Raw genomic sequence first — 18,742 nt, forward strand, 5'->3', positions numbered from 1 at the left:
TCATTCGACGATTTTTACTTTTTCTTTACTGACTCTCATAGTAAATTTCTTTTATTGTATATATAGAATTATCCTAAGTGAATTCAAAAGTTTTAATCTCATAGAACGCAATTTTTTATAATAAAAAAGATTTAGAACTAATTTTTTTATTTAGATAATATCTATTCCTTTGAGAATTTTACTTTTGTCCTTAAGACAAAAGATTAAAAGTAAAAGATTTTTATTCACCGAGAGATACTCTGTAAAAAAACTCGAGTGCACAGCCTAAGTATAAGAAATTATCTGCTCTCAAATTGTAAGAAGCCAACTACATAATTTAATCTCGCGTTATAATTGTAAGAATAATTTTCCATTATCAGCAATTCACGAATGAAAAATATAAAAATAAAATTGATATTCTCTATTTTGCAGGATATTTGTAATTTGTAATTTTACTAATTTATTTCTATATTTTTACATAATGTAATGCGTATCATGTATGATTTTGTCAACACAGATTAAATTTAATTTATTGCGCCATCAAATTACTCGTGAATAATTATGATATTTAAAAATTGATTGTGTAATATACAAATAACAGTCACGCTGTTGAAAAGTCATGGTAGTCAGAAAATTAGAAATAACTTGAAGTGTCAAAAGGATCTTTGGCGAATGACATTTTTTTTCTAGAAAACTCATTTTGATTAAAACATGGAGAGAAAAAAATTTTAAACAAAGATTATGTGTGAATAGAAAGAGAAAAAGAAAAAATGTGTATGCATGTGTGTATATGTGAGATCGTGAGCAAGAGATTTCAAATTATGCCCGTATTTTTGTGCTAGAAGTTAGAATGCGTAGAGAATTACTATGAATGTTGCCGCGAGAATGAGCAGAAGAGAATGGTACATATTGTATTATATTAAATGAAACACAGATATTGTTTAAATAAAATTGATATACATAAATTCGACTATGTATGCTTTATTCGTTTGTCATCATCCATATTATCTCCAAATTTGTAAATGCAATATTGTGATAATTTAATTTGTCTAAATCTCTCTTATCAAATATGATATTAATTTATCTCATTATTACTCTTATCTATATGTATATTTTATAATTTATAAAATCCAATATTTGCCCATTTACCTTTTCTTGCTTAATTATATAAATTATATTTATTATAATGTAATATTCACATGCAGTAATAAAGCTTTGAAAATTACTTGTATTGCAGATAAGTGATGTGTTAGAATAGAGCGAAATTATTTTTTTACATGTTAACATATTTTTCTCTTATTTCTATTGATAGAACATATTGTTGTAGATTGTAGAACATAATTAATAGTTTAATGTGAAATAACATATTCATAAACTTAATTAAACAATACCTACTTATTCGAATTTATCTATGTATAAATTAATGTAGGATAATTTAGTTGTAAATATTTATTTTAAGAAAAAAGAAACGCGCGCGTATATATATCAGCTACGGTAATTCAGTTACGGATATTTATCTTAAAGAAAATTAAAGAAACGCGCGGATAGTAACGCGCATGCGCGTCGCTGTTCTCGACGCAGCCTTCAAGCAGCGCGTACGTCTCTTTCTCTTTCTCTTCCGACTTCCGAGTCGCAGCGTATCGTCTCCGTAGTTTTCGCATTATTTAACGTTAAAGATCGCGTTGTGTGCGTAAATGATAATCGGAAGTGTTGGGAAAAGTATCGGGCGATTGTTGGAAGGTATCAATTATCGAGTGTAATCGTTATTCGTTGTGCTTTTTCGACATTCCGTTTCGTGCGATCGCAGCAACTTGAACTCGGCGATAGCATCGCGAGGCGCATAGTGGCGCGCATGCGTGCCGCCATTTTCGACGCGGCACGTATGCGCGTTATTTGTTATTTCTCGTGGCGCAGGACCGCAGGACGCATCGCGTTGCTCACGTTGTTGTGATCGGAGCGCGTCGTCTTCTCGCAGTTTTCGTATTATTTAACGTTTAAAATCGCGTTGCGTGCGTGAACGATAATCGGAAGTGCCGGAAAAAGTATCGGTCGATTGTCGGAAGGTAACAATTGTCGCGTGCAATCGTTATTCACCATGCTTTCTCGATTCGTGCGATCAAAGCGACTTAGGCGCATTCGCGCCTATTTTCAACGCGAGCTTCGCGTAATGCTCTTTCCAAGCGTGTCGTCTTCGCAGTTATCGCATTATTTAACATTTAAGATAACGCGGTGTGCGTAAACGATAATCGGAAATGCCGGAACAAGTATCGGGCGAGTGTCGGAAAGTATCGAGGACAGGTTATATTCGTTTGTGCATTTTCCATATGATTGGGCGACGCAACTTGAAATTGATAACGAGAGAGGGGGCGGCTGTGACGAGGTGATATAATTTGGTAAGTACACTCGTTTATTATTTTTGTACGAGGGTTTGTTTATTTAGGATCTCTATTTATTGTGTGTGTGTGTATATATATGCATAGCTCCGTACTAACAATAATATAATACTTGTTATGATATTTAATATTATACTTCCAGTCTTTTCATGACTAATTTACTTATATTGAATCGTATCTTTTTTTTAGAGGATTATATTAGAATTGAAAATTTTCTTTTTTATATTCTATATTACTTATCTATTTTATTTATAAACTCTGAAAACCACACAGAGAGAATTTTCTCTTAGAATATTTACTCTGAAAATTATGGTAATCATGGGACAATTATGGTACGGAAAGAATTTTATGAAAATTTCTTTGATTAATATTTATCACAATAAAAAAATAATATTTATATTACAATAAAATATTAAATATGTTTGATTAATTTTACTAAATTGCATAGTAAAATTAATCAAACATGTTTTATATTTTATTTTGTAATAGATATTATTTTTATTGTGATAAATATCAATTAGAGAAATTCTCATAAAAATCTTTCCATACCATATTGTCCCATGATTACCATGATTTTAAGGGTAAATTCTAAGAGAAAATTCTCTCAGTGCATGTATTATCAAAATTTTAATTATTGCATTATATATGTATATATATATATAAATATATATATCATGATAATGATAAAATATTATAAAAAATTAATATAACAAAACTGAGACAATAAATTTACAAAACTTTAATTTCCTTAAATTTATTTATTTATTTATTTTTTTTTTTGAGACACGATAATAATACATAATCATGCAATAATAAATATTACTAGATTTTTGAATAAAATATAACATAAATTAAGATTAATCGACGTTTTATTTTGTTACTTATTTATTATTTTTATTTATTACTTTTGTACGAATGTTTAGGATGTTTATTTAAAATGTTTATTTATTTTTGACTATATGTGTATGCGTTTTTAATGGTAATATTTTGATATTTCTTAATTTACTTAATATTTCCTAAGATATATTGAATACTTCCCAATTTCTCATGATTATTATTGTATAATTTATAATATGTATATTGAATTAAATCTCGAATTAAATCTTTTTCTAGAGGATTATTAAAAACTAAAAAAATCTTTTTAATATTATATTATTTATAATCTGAAGGGCATTAATTATCAAAATTCTCATCTCATTAATTTATATATTGTATCATAAGAATATTATAAAATATTAATTAACATGACAAAATTTTATTTTGTTATTAATTTATTATTTATATTTATTACTTTTGTACGAATGTTTAGGATGTTTTTATTTTTGACTTTATATGTATGCATTTTTACTGGTAATACTTGATATTTCTTAAACTATACTTAATATTTTCTAAGATATTGAATACATCCCGATTTCCCATGATCATTATTGTGTAATTTATAATATATTGAATTAAATCTTTTTCTAGAGGATTATTAAAAACTAAAAAAATCTTTTTAATATTATATTATTTATAATCTGAAGGGCATTAATTATCAAAATTTTCATCATTATTTTATATATTGTATCATAAGAATATTATAAAATATTCATTAACATGACAAATTTTTTTATTTTGTTATTAATTTATTATTTTTATGTATTACTTTTGTACGAATGTTTAGGATGTTTTTATTTTTGACTTTATCTGTATGCATTTTTACTGGTAATACTTGATATTTCTTAATCTATACTTCATATTTCTTAAATTGAATATTTCCCGATTTCCCATGATCATTATTGTGTAATTTATAATATATTGAATTAAATCTTTTTCTAGAAGATTATTAAAAACTAAAAAAATCTTTTCAATATTATTATTATTTATAATCTGCAGGGCATTAATTATCAAAATTTTCATCATTATTTTATATATTGTATCATAAGAATATTATAAAATATTAATTAACATGACAAAACTTTTTATTTTGTTATTAATTTATTATTTTTATTTATTACTTATGTACGAATGTTTAGGATGTTTTTATTTTTTTTACTTTATATGTATGCATTTTTACTGGTAATACTTGATATTTCTTAATCTATACTTAATATTTCCTAAGATATGGAATACTTCTCGGGACGATTTCCCATGATCATTATTGATAATTTATAATACTAGAACAACACAAGCACGCGCTACGCGCGCGCCATTCCTCTATTTTATATAAAAAAGATTGATATTTTCATATAACGTTTGTTTAAACTTGATTAATATTTTTTGACAGAAATCAGCTGACCAAAGCGTTAATTTGTTAATTAAATTTAAAAATGAAAATGTTACAAAAAATAAAATAATAATATTTCACAGAGAGAATTTTCTCTTACAATTAGAATTTACCCTGAAAATCATGGTAATCGTGGGACAATATGGTATGGAAAGAATTTTAAAAATATGTTTGATTAATTTTACCATACTTTTAGTAAATTTTACTATACTATTAGTAAAATTAATCAAACATATTTTATATTTTGTGATAGATATTATTTTTTATTCTGATAAATATTAATTAGAGAAATTTTCATAAAATTCTTTCCATACCATATTATCCCACGATTACCATGATTTTCAGGATAAATTCTAAAAAAATTTTCACTGTATATAAATAATATGTTATAATGCTTTAAATTTAAATAATATTTTTTGACAGAAATTAGCTGATAACTGACAAAAAATATTAATCGAGTTTAAAGTATTATAATATTTTATTTATAACATTTTATTATTTTATAATTTTTATTACATACTATTATTTTTAAATTTAATTAACGAATTAACATTTTAATCAACTGATTTTTGTCAAAAAATATTAATAAAATTTTATGTTAAAAAGAATAATACAAAAATCAGCTGCTAACTATCAAAACATATTAATCGAGTTTAAAGAATTACAACATATTATTTAGAAGATATTATTATTTTAAATTTTATGACAAATTATATTAAAAATTAATTAGCAAATTAACGCTTTAATCAGCTTATTTCTGTCAAAATATATTAATAAAGCGAAAATTTGCTGAATTAATTTTAAAATTATAATATGTTACAAATATGAAAATAGTTATATGTTGTATATAATAATTTATATAATAAACGTTTAAATTTTAAATTAAAAAATTAAGGTCTGTGTAAGTAGAACATTTTCTGAGGGCTTATTTTGTAGGCCTTGAAAAAACCTTTAAAACGCGCCCACAGAAAATGTTCTACGACTTACACAGGCCTTAATTTTCGCAAAAAACATTAAACTTTGAATTCAAAAATTAAGACCTGTGTAAGTCGTACAAAATTTTCTGAGGGCTTATTTTGTAGGTGTTGAAGAGACCTTTAAAACGTGCCCAAAGAAAATGTTCTACGCCTTACACAGGCCTTGATTTTCGCAAAAAACGTTTAAATTTTGAATCCAAAATGAGCCCTCAGAAAATGTTCTACGACTTACACAGGTCTTAATTTTTGAATTCAAAGTTTAAACGTTTATTATATAAATTATCATATACAACATATAATTATTTTTATATTTGTAACATATTATAATTTTAAAATTAATTCAGCAAATTTTCGCTTTATTAATATTTTTTGACAGAAATCAGCTGATTAAAGCGTTAATTTGGTAATTAATTTATAATATAATTTGTTATAAAAGTTAAAATAATAATATCTTTTAAATAATATGTTATAATACTTTAAATTTAAATAATATTTTTTGCCAGAAATCAGCTGATAACTGACAAAAAATATTAATCGAGTTTATTACATTATTTTATGTCATCATTTTGCATTTAACTTTTTAATTCGTAATGTTCAAATTAATTATTATTGCTTATTATTTATTATTATATTTATTGATTGATAGTATATTTATTGACTTATATTACTTCCATCGATCTACACTACTTTCATTGACCTATACTACTTACATTTACTACATTATTTTATGTCACCATTTTGCATTTAACCTTTTAATTCATGATGTCCAAATTAATTAATATTGCTTATTATTTATTATTATATGTATTGATTGATAGTATTTTTATTAATTTATATCATTTTCATTGAACTACACTACTTTCATTGACCTATACTACTTACATTTATTACATTATTTTATGTCACCATTTTGCATTTAACTCTTTAATTCATGATGTCCAAATTAATTAATATTGCTTATTATTTATTATATTATATGTATTAATTGATAGTATTTTTATTAATTTATATATCACTTTCATTGATCTACACTACTTTCATTGACCTATACTACTTACATTTACTACATTATTTTATGTCACCATTTTGCATTTAACCTTTTAATTTATGATGTCCAAATTAATTAATATTGCTTATTATTTATTATTATATGTATTGATTGATAGTATTTTTATTAATTTATATCACTTTCATTGACCTACACTACTTTCATTGACCTATACTACTTACATTTATTACATTATTTTATGTCACCATTTTGCATTTAACTTTTTAATTCGTAATGTCCAAATTAATTATTATTGCTTATTATTTATTATTATATTTATTGATTGATAGTATATTTATTGACTTATATTACTTCCATCGATCTACACTACTTTCATTGACCTATACTACTTACATTTACTACATTTAACTTTTTAATTCGTAATGTCCAAATTAATTAATATTGCTTATTAGTTATTACTATATTTATTGATTGATAGTATTTTTATTGACTTATATTACTTTCATCGATCTGCATTACTTTCATTGACCTATACTACTTACATTTACTACATTATTTTATGTCACCATTTTGCATTTAACTCTTTAATTCATGATGTCCAAATTAATTAATATTGCTTATTATTTATTATATTATATGTATTAATTGATAGTATTTTTATTAATTTATGTATCACTTTCATTGATCTACACTACTTTCATTGACCTATACTACTTACATTTATTACATTATTTTATGTCACCATTTTGCATTTAACTTTTTAATTCGTAATGTCCAAATTAATTAATATTGCTTACTATTTATTATTATATTTATTGATTGATAGTATTTTTATTGACTTATATTACTTCCATCGATCTACACTACTTTCATTGACCTATACTACTTACATTTACTACATTATTTTATGTCACCATTTTGCATTTAACCTTTTAATTCATGATGTCCAAATTAATTAATATTGCTTATTATTTATTATTATATGTATTGATTGATAGTATTTTTATTAATTTATATCACTTTCATTGACCTACACTACTTTCATTGACCTATACTACTTACATTTATTACATTATTTTATGTCACCATTTTGCATTTAACTTTTTAATTCATGATGTCAAAATTAATTAATATTATCTATTATTATATGTATTGATTGATAGTATTTTTATTAATTTATATCACTTTCATTGACCTACACTACTTTCATTGACCTATACTACTTACATTTACTACATTATTTTATGTCACCATTTTGCATTTAACTTTTTAATTCATGATGTCAAAATTAATTAATATTGCTTATTATCTATTATTATATGTATTGATTGATAGTATTTTTATTAATTTATATCACTTTCATTAATCTACACTACTTTCATTGACCTATACTACTTACATTTACTACATTATTTTATTCACCATTTTGTATTTAACTTTTTAATTCATAATGTCCAAATTAATTAATATTGCTTATTATTTATTATTATATTTATTGATTGATAGTATTTTTATTGACTTATATTACTTTCATCGATCTACACTACTTTCATTGACTTATACTACTTACATTTACTACATTATTTTATGTCACCATTTTGCATTTAACTTTTTAATTCGTAATGTCCAAATTAATTAATATTGCTTATTAGTTATTACTATATTTATTGAGTGATAGTATTTTTATTGACTTATATTACTTTCATCGATCTGCACTACTTTCATTGACCTATACTACTTACATTTACTACATTATTTTATGTCACCATTTTGCATTTAACTTTTTAATTCATGATGTCAAAATTAATTAATATTGCTTATTATCTATTATTATATGTATTGATTGATAATATTTTTATTAATTTATATCACTTTCATTGACCTACACTACTTTCATTGACCTATACTACTTACATTTATTACATTATTTTATGTCACCATTTTGCATTTAACTTTTTAATTCGTAATGTCCAAATTAATTATTATTGCTTATTATTTATTATTATATTTATTGATTGATAGTATATTTATTGACTTATATTACTTCCATCGATCTACACTACTTTCATTGACCTATACTACTTACATTTACTACATTTAACTTTTTAATTCGTAATGTCCAAATTAATTAATACTGCTTATTAGTTATTACTATATTTATTGATTCATAGTATTTTTATTGACTTATATTACTTTCATCGATCTGCATTACTTTCATTGACCTATACTACTTACATTTACTACATTATTTTATGTCACCATTTTGCATTTAACCTTTTAATTCATGATGTCCAAATTAATTAATATTGCTTATTATTTATTATTATATGTATTGATTGATAGTATTTTTATTAATTTATATATCACTTTCATTAATCTACACTACTTTCATTGACCTATACTACTTACATTTACTACATTATTTTATGTCACCATTTTGCATTTAACTCTTTAATTCATGATGTCCAAATTAATTAATATTGCTTATTATTTATTATATTATATGTATTAATTGATAGCATTTTTATTAATTTATATATCACTTTCATTGATCTACATTACTTTCATTGACCTATACTACTTACATTTACTACATTATTTTATGTCACCATTTTGCATTTAACTTTTTAATTCGTAATGTCCAAATTAATTAATATTGCTTACTATTTATTATTATATTTATTGATTGATAGTATTTTTATTGACTTATATTACTTTCATCGATCTGCACTACTTTCATTGACCTATACTACTTACATTTACTACATTATTTTATGTCACCATTTTGCATTTAACTTTTTAATTCATGATGTCAAAATTAATTAATATTGCTTATTATTTATTATTATATTTATTGATTGATAGTATTTTTATTGACTTATATTACTTTCATCGATCTACACTACTTTCATTGACCTATACTACTTACATTTACTACATTATTTTATGTCACCATTTTGCATTTAACTTTTTAATTCATGATGTTCAAATTAATTAATATTGCTTATATTTTTTATAATTTTTATTACATATTATTTTAAAATTTAATTAACAAATCAACGCTTTAATCAGCTGATTTCTGTTATAAAATATTAATCAAGTTTAAATAAACTTTATATAAAAATATCATTCTTTTTTATATAAAATCGAAGAATGGCGCGCGCGTAGCGCGCGCTTGTGTTGTTCTAGTTTTTTTCTAAAAAAGACATGTTAAGTCGATTTTGGCAAGTATTGTTGCCTCTTTTCCGCGATGCTGATTAATTCAATTAATTGTCTTGATACGCATTGTGCGTTATATTCGTAGCATGGAGAGGCTGTATTATATTCGTAGCATCGAAAGGCTGTCATCGCGATAGAATAAAATAATTGTCAAAAATATTAATCAAGTTTAAAGTATTATAACATATTATTTAAAACATATTATTATTTTATTTAATTTTATTTTGGACTAACTGTCAAACTGCTAACTGTTAACCCTCGCGATGATAGCCTTTCGATGCTACGAATATAACACAACGCGAATCGACACAGAGCTAATCAGCATTTGGGAAAAGAGGCAACAATACTTCGAGAAAGTTTTTCGAGAGTTTTTTTTTAGAAAGGGATATTGAATTAAAGCTTTCTCTAAAGAATTATTAGAAATTAAAAAATCTTTTTAATATTATATTATTTATAATCTGAAGGGAATCATTAATTATCAAAATTTCTATCATTATTTTATATATTGTATCATAAAAATATTATAAAATATATTAACATGACAAAATAAAAAAGGTAAATTTACAAAAAAAAAAAAAAAACTTTAATTTTCTTAAATTTAATTTTTCGAAACACGTATAAAGTTATTATAATAAATATTAGTAAATATATTTAAATAAAATTTATATAATTTAGAGTTAATAATTTTTAACTTTATTTTACCTTAAAGAGAAATGAAGGCACGTCCTTCTACATAACACTTGTGTTTCCGAGGCAACGCATGACCGTTGCCTCGAGATCTTGCCTTGCAGTCTCAGGATGTATTGTTATCGGGATTAGCCGCAGAATGCTTCATCGCTGACGGCTATTAAATTCGCCTCCTTTGCGAGCATAAGCTGCTTAAGAGCGTGATTTGTCTCGAGACGCTTGTTTGTCGAGCAAATATGTGACGTGTCATTCGTCGAGTTATCGAAGGACCGAAACGTATATAATCCCCCGTGCTCGATAATTTCCGACGAATCCTTGCGCAATATCGCGTGCTACGCCACCCTTTGCGAAACGCCGAGCGCGATTTTGTCTAATCGCTGGTATAAATATATCTTATCCTCCGACGATCTCTCGTGTTACGTTATCGATTAGATTACGGATAGACATCATTAAAACCGCAGAAGCTCTAATAGAGGTAAGTCACTGTCGAGGTAAAAGATGCCAGGATGTTAACGAGACATACAATAACAAATTTACGATAAAGGCAGAGAAAATTAATTAGAGATAATTGAACATTAGCTTTGTCTCTTATTTTTGATCATGATATATATTTTAAGTATAAGTATTTCTATAAGTTTTTTTTTATTCCCCAATTAAATTTTAATCGCGAGAAATGCAAAATAATTTATAGCGCGTTTGATTTACACGATTCTAAGATTTAATAGAACTCGATTAAAACTAATTTTTACAAGTCCTTATTTTACTTATATTTATATAAATAAAATGTATAATTAAAATTGATATTTATGAAATTTTTTAATTCTATTTAAAACATATCTAAAAAAAAATAAATACTACGAACTACGATCTTCTCCAAATTAAAAAATTTAAACATAAAATTAATATTTATATACATATATAGTTTATTATCGTTGGGCAACCAAATATAAAATTCGGCGCGTCCAATAATAATTTTTTGATAATTAATTTGAACTGCTATAATTTAGATTTTATATTTGTATGTTACAGACAACGTAGAATTCGAGAGTGCCGTTACTGACAACCTGAGAGGAGGAGGAGGTCTAGGAATGGGCATCGGGCATCGGCGGAGCAACCCTAGAGTGAGTATCATTATTTGTATATTAATTATCACACATAAATCGCGCGCGCATCATAATTCGATTCATTTTTGAGTATTTTAAACAAGAAAGACTTTGAGAGAGAAAAATTTTTATATAAATTGTATAAAAATATTTCTATTTTATTAGGTTGTTCCACATATAATGTCCGATTTTGCAACGTAAATTTTTTAAAGCTTTCTTTGTTAATAAATCTTTATATTTGTACGTGTTTTATATATCATTTTAAAGCTCAAAATTTGTTTTTTATATCTGATTTTATTCTTCGATTTAATTGATTTCGAATGTATTTTTTTCAGTATTAATAAACGCGCGTGATTTTTGCGTGCTTTTTTGTATGAATAGAAAAGTGGCCATAATGTTGTAGCAGTCGCTCGAAATCGGTGAGAACTCTGTCAACGAACCAGTATAAAAAATTTAAATTTGGATCCGCTTCAACCTTTAATGTCTCAACCTTTAATGTCATCAACGATAGTCTCAGATCTACGATTGTCATTTGTGAGGCTTTTATTTCCAAATTACGCACGCAAAAATCACATTTATTCATACTGAAAAGAATGTTGAAAAAAATACATTCGAAATCAATTAAATCAAAGAATAAAATCAGATATAAAAAGACAAATTTTAAACTTTAAAATGATATATAAAACATGTACAAATATAAAGATTTTTATTAAGAAAGAAAGCTTTATAAAGTTTACATTGCAAAATCGGACATTTCATATGGAACAATCTAATATTTATAAAATTTATTTTTAAGAATTTATAAAATTCTACATACATATTTATATATCTGCTTATTGTTTTACATTCAAGTATAAAATTTAGTGCGTACAATAATATTCATTTCTTGAAATATTAATTATATTTTCGGCATTTTTATAATTTGGATTTTATATTTGTATGTTACAGACAACCTAGCATCGTTATTCCGCTGTTGCATACATCGGGGCCGGTGAGTAATAAACTTTTATTTAATTTTCAGGTAACGGATTTGCAGAAATTATAGGTGTAGATTATAGATCGTAAATAAATACATTGCCTCAAAATTCAATTTATCGCGAACGAGAACCAATCTCGTAAAATTTATTAATTAGCAAATATTAATAGAAAAAATTTTGAAGATTTGTAGAAATTATAGATATAGATTATAGATCGTAAATAAATACATTGCCTCAAAATTCATTTTATCGCGAACGAGAACCAATCTTGTAAAATTTATTAATTAGCAAATATATAATAGAACAAATTTTAAAGATTTCACATTTAATTTTTTTATTTTCAAATGAGGGTGCAATATTATATATTCTGAATTAGAAATAATTTTATCCTTTTGCGAGTACAATTACTCCCTTATCGTTAATTCCGAGCTAGTATTATTGTTCACTTCTCTCAGAGAAAAGGTATCATTTAGTTTACGACGATTTATGACGGTCCAAGAAAATACGAAGATATACGAGTAATAAAAGACGCTACGAAACAAAAATTCGCGTCTTTGCATAATAGTTCGATTTCTCAATTTCGGGAGTGCCGTTAAAAGTATCGCGCGTATAAGTGCGGGAATGCTGTTAAAAGTATCGCGCGTACAAGTGCGGGAGTGCCGTAAAACAGTATCGCGCCTGTTAGTCGATGGATTTTGACAATTCTGACAACCTGAGAGGAGGAGGAGGCCTAGGAGAGGCATCAGGCATCGGCGAAGCAACTCTAAGGTGAGTATCGTTATTTGCATATTAATTATTATAAATCACATTAATTCAATGTATTTATTTGAACAATTTAAACAAGAGAAACTTAGAGATATTATATAAATTTTTAAGAGATATATAAATATTTATATATAAAGTCTATAAAAGTTAAAAAATTTTTTTTTAATTTATAAAATTATTTTATTATATATATTTATATATAGTTTATATATCAAATATAAAGTTTGGCGCATTCAATAATAATTTTTTGAAATAGTATAATTTGAACGCTGCTATAATTTAGATTTTATATTTGTATGTTACAGACAACGACGACAACGTAGCTTGAACATCGACTACTCCGCTGTTATGCATCAGTGTCGGTGAGTGAGAAACTTTTATTTTAAACTTTTATTTAATATTGAGGTATAACGGATTTATAGTTGTAGATTGTAGATTGTAGATAGATTCGTTGTGGTGCCTTAAAATGGATGGACTAGAATGAATTAGATCAAACTTATATAATGGACTTTTGATAAACATGTACCTTTAAAATATACATAATTAAAGCATATTACACATACACGTGTAAATTAAAGAAAGATATAATTCAGATTTCACTTATTTATTTTATTTAAAGCACGCGCTTGTGATTTTATTAATTGTACATAGGTAACTGCGTTATATATAAAAATAACGTATTCTTTTAACAAAAGATTATCCTAATTTTTTGTAGTCTATCCATCTATGTAGTGTGACATATGAAAATACTTTACTCTCTTTGATTGATGTAAATTCATTTTATTCTGCAACAAAAGTTAAAAAACGGATCACTCAATTTATCAGCAAATGCTAGCTAAATAAAAAGTAGTTTTAGCCTAAAATTGACAAAGTCATTTAATTTTACATTATTCGCGCAGTCCACGATAATTATATTGTATTTAATAAAAAAATTTATCGAACATCATAAAACTCATCACTATTTAATCATTAAATGTGACACATAATTTTCTCTTCTCGCTCTTATCGTGGAAGATAAAACTTGCAGGTAGAAAATTTTACAATAAAATATCAGATTTTTAATAACTAATTAATGAAAATCTGTTGTAAATAATTCAAGAAATTAATTAAGACAAAGTGAGCGACAATAAATTGCGAAGACACGACATTTTAATGAAGTTTTAATTTCAAAATCGCTAGCATTTGCTGATTCTCACAATTTGACAAATGGATTTGTAACTTTAATTGCTGCGCGATTTCGTATAAATGTCTTGGAATATCCTTACAATGCGCTTTCTGTAAATTCTGTAAATTCTGTCTTCTTGTGCGAACTTTATCATGTTTTATTTTATTGTTTATTTCTTACTTTGTATCTCAAGAAATATACCATTACGTGCTAATCATTCAGTAAAACAATAATCGAGGAAATTTAAAGTTCTTAATTATTATACAAATATACATATATAACAGAAATATATATATGTATATATATATATATTTATATATATGTCTATTATTAGTAATATGCAAATTCTTTTAAATGTAATTGAATTAATAATCGCACCGTTCCATTTGATCTTCATTATTTCTAGCTCTTTTATATTATTACACAAGTCATAATATCAGAATAATTTTACGTTGATTTTTATTGTCAAAGTTGCCGTGCTAATTTGAAAATTAAATTAAGTACGCGAGAAAAGATGTACAAAAGATCAAAGGACATAGGAAAGAGAGAAAATGTACAAACTTTGCACAATTGTCATTCCTATTGCGATTAAAAGTTAAAAAATTAATATTATATATTTTTTTTAATTAAAATTTTATTTTTTTATTTAAATCATTTATTTGAAGATTATATCTTTAAATAACATTATCAAAACATTATCAAAATATATGATAGAAAACTAAATTACGAGGTCGTTCCATCATATCATAGGACACATTTGTACTTTGTCAGTTAAGGGTTAATTAGGTAGACCGTAAAATAGCCTGTACAAAGGGTACAGTGGCATTCGGCGACCTAGATTTTAATTGCCAAAGTTATTCGGTTGCGTTCACATTTAGCAGCGTATCTTCGCGGCCAACGACAACCCAGTGGCAATGTTATATGATAATATTGGACAACTTTAATATCTGCCAAGCTCGTCCTCGAGCGCGATATTGCATGCTACTACGTGTTTACGTAATATGCTATCGTTTTCGTTGCAGTAAACAGACGAGTGCCACACGCACGCGTAAACTTACGAAATATATCTAACAATGCAGGACTTTTGTGTTACTAACGTTCGATATTTAATTAGAAATGTTAATTAATGGAGCAACGATTCTGCTCACTTCTGTTAATTACATATTCTCAAATATAGGAGCGTACAAATCTTGCTAAGATGTCGTTGAATATTCTATTATTATTTTTATCTTTTACAAATAATATTGTGACTTACTTATTGCCTTGGGTGGCATTTTTCAAAATCAATTAAAGTAATTCAACTTTATTTCTTAAATAGGGAACGGGATATTTTTTAATGCAAAATTTTGCTGAAAGAGCATTCAATTTTGCGTAAAAAAATACTATAATACCTTTAGTTAAAATTCATTATTTAAGAAAATGTGTCATAAAAAAGAAAAAAGCCTCTATAGTATGTATGTGTATAGTGCAATCGAATCAACGAATATTCATTTATACACACTACCAACACAAAATTTATACATGATTATGCGGTAATGACTGTCGAAAGACAATCAAAGACGCGCGATAGCGCATTAAATAATGTAAGAAAAAAAAAATAAAAAGGGATACCCTGTATGTATGTGATATATAGGGTAAGCTAAATAAAATTTCGAAGATAACAACTGGTAACATTTTATTTGACCTACCCTATATATACATGTATGTACATCAATTTTTTATATTAAAAACTAGAACAACATAAGCGCGCGCTACGCGCGCGCCATTCTTCGATTTTATATAAAAAGAATGATATTTTTATATAAAGTTTGTTTAAACTTGATTAATATTTTTTGACAGAAATCAGCTGACTAAAGCGTTAATTTGTTAATTAAATTTTAAAATAATAGTATGTAATAAAAATTATAAAGTAATAATATGTTTTAAATAAAATGTTATAGTACTTTAAACTCGATTAATATTTTTTCACAGAAATCAGTTAATAACTGTCAAAAGATATTAATCGAGTTTAAACATACTATAACATTTTATTTAAAACATTATTTTATAATTTTTATTACTAATTATTCTTTTAAAATTTAATTAACAAATTAACATTTTAATCAGCTAATTTCTATCAAAAAATACTAATAAATCGTTAATTTGCTAATAAAATTTTAAAATAATAGGTTATAAAAATTTAAATGGAAATATGTTGTAAATAATATGTTATAATGCCTTATCTGCGATTAATATTTTTTGATAGAAAGCACCTGATAACTGTCAAAAATATTAATCGAGTTTAAGGAAAATTATAACATATTATTTAAAACATATTATTTTAATTTTTATAACACATTCTTATTTTAAAATTTAATTAGCAAACAAATTAACACTTTAATCAGCTGATTTCTGTCAAAAAATACTAATAAAGCGTTAATTAAATTTTAAAATAATATTATGACATAAAAAGTAAAATAATGATATGTTATAAATAAAATGTTATAGTACTTTTTAAACTCGATTAATATTTTTTGACAGTTATATCAGCTGATTTCTGTATCATTCTTTTTAACATAAAATTGAAGAATAACGCGCGCTTGTGTTGTTCTAGTCCTTTTCTAAAAAAAACATGTTAAATCGATTCCCGCAATTATTGTTGACAATCATCGCGAGGATCAGCAGTTTGACAGTTTATCCAAAATTAAATTAAATTAAATAATAATATATGTTTTAATATTTTAAATTGGATTAATATTTTTGACAGTTATGAGCTGCTTTTTTCAAAAAATATTAATCGCGGACAAATAAGTTTATATTAAAAGAATATATTATAACATACTCGTATAATATTATTTACATATCTACAACATATTATTATAATTAAAATTATAATATTTTGTAAGTAATAAACACAGAGGATTTTATCTTAAAATTTACCCTAAAAATCATGGTAATCGTGGGACAATATGATATGGAAAGAATTTTATGAGAATTTCTCTGATTAATATTTATCACAATAATAATATCTATTACAATAAAATATTAAATATGTTTGATTAATTTTACTATGCAGTTTAGTAAGAAATAATCCCAGCTCATTTGCTTTAATAATATAATTTTTTAAATATGACACATATATGTAATATGAGATATTTAAATAATCGAGCTGGAGTTAATATTTTAATCTAAACACATATATTATTGCCCAAATAAGATATTAAAACGATTGAAATAATCCCAGCTCATTTGCTTTAATAATATAATTTTTTTAATATGACACATATAGGTAATATGAGATATTTAAATAATCGAGCTGGAGTTAATTTTTTAATCCAAATACATATATTCTTGCCCAAATAAGTTGTTAAAACTATGTTTATGCATATATATGAATATGTATGTACATTTATGATTATGCATATATATGAATATGTATGTACATTTATGATTATGCATATATATGAATATGTATGTACATTTATGATTATGCATATATATGAATATGTATGTACATTTATGATTATGCATATATATGAATATGTATGTACATTTATGATTATGCATATATATGAATATGTATGTACATTTATGATTATGCATATATATGAATATGTATGTACATTTATGTTTATGCATATATATGAATATGTATGTACATTTATGTTTATGCATATATATGAATATGTATGTACATTTATGATTATGCATATATATGAATATGTATGTACATTTATGTTTATGCATATATATGAATATGTATGTACATTTATGTTTATGCATATATATGAATATGTATGTACATTTATGTTTATGCATATATATGAATATGTATGTACATTTATGATTATGCATATATATGAATATGTATGTACATTTATGTTTATGCATATATATGAATATGTATGTACATTTATGTTTATGCATATATATGAATATGTATGTACATTTATGTTTATGCATATATATGAATATGTATGTACATTTATGTTTATGCATATATATGAATATGTATGTACATTTATGTTTATGCATATATATGAATATGTATGTACATTTATGATTATGCATATATATGAATATGTATGTACATTTATGTTTATGCATATATATGAATATGTATGTACATTTATGTTTATGCATATATATGAATATGTATGTACATTTATGTTTATGCATATATATGAATATGTATGTACATTTATGTTTATGCATATATATGA

General features: G+C 24.7%; 1 protein-coding gene across 6 annotated transcripts in view; it reads left to right on the forward strand.

Moving 5' to 3' along the window:
• The first annotated feature begins 1,963 nt into the window (after window positions 1–1,963).
• Oamb (Octopamine receptor in mushroom bodies) overlaps window positions 1,964–18,742 on the forward strand; it is a 140,406-nt gene continuing 123,627 nt past the window's right edge. For 4 of the 6 annotated variants that reach the window (XM_083055068.1, XM_083055392.1, XM_083055711.1 and 1 more), the window contains exons 1-5: window positions 1,964–2,372; window positions 11,560–11,651; window positions 12,582–12,624; window positions 13,066–13,378; window positions 13,681–13,737. The gene's annotated coding sequence lies outside the window, so the exon portion shown is untranslated. Of the gene's footprint in view, window positions 2,373–11,559; window positions 11,652–12,581; window positions 12,625–12,985; window positions 13,379–13,680; window positions 13,738–18,742 lie in introns of those variants that run through there. The other 2 variants (XM_083055148.1, XM_083055237.1) reach the window with 2 other exon arrangements.

This window comes from Prenolepis imparis, unplaced genomic scaffold (assembly GCF_030444845.1).
Source record: "Prenolepis imparis isolate NDT839.2.m4 unplaced genomic scaffold, iyPreImpa1.0 SCAF_1, whole genome shotgun sequence".
Classification (NCBI taxonomy): domain Eukaryota; kingdom Metazoa; phylum Arthropoda; class Insecta; order Hymenoptera; family Formicidae; genus Prenolepis; species Prenolepis imparis.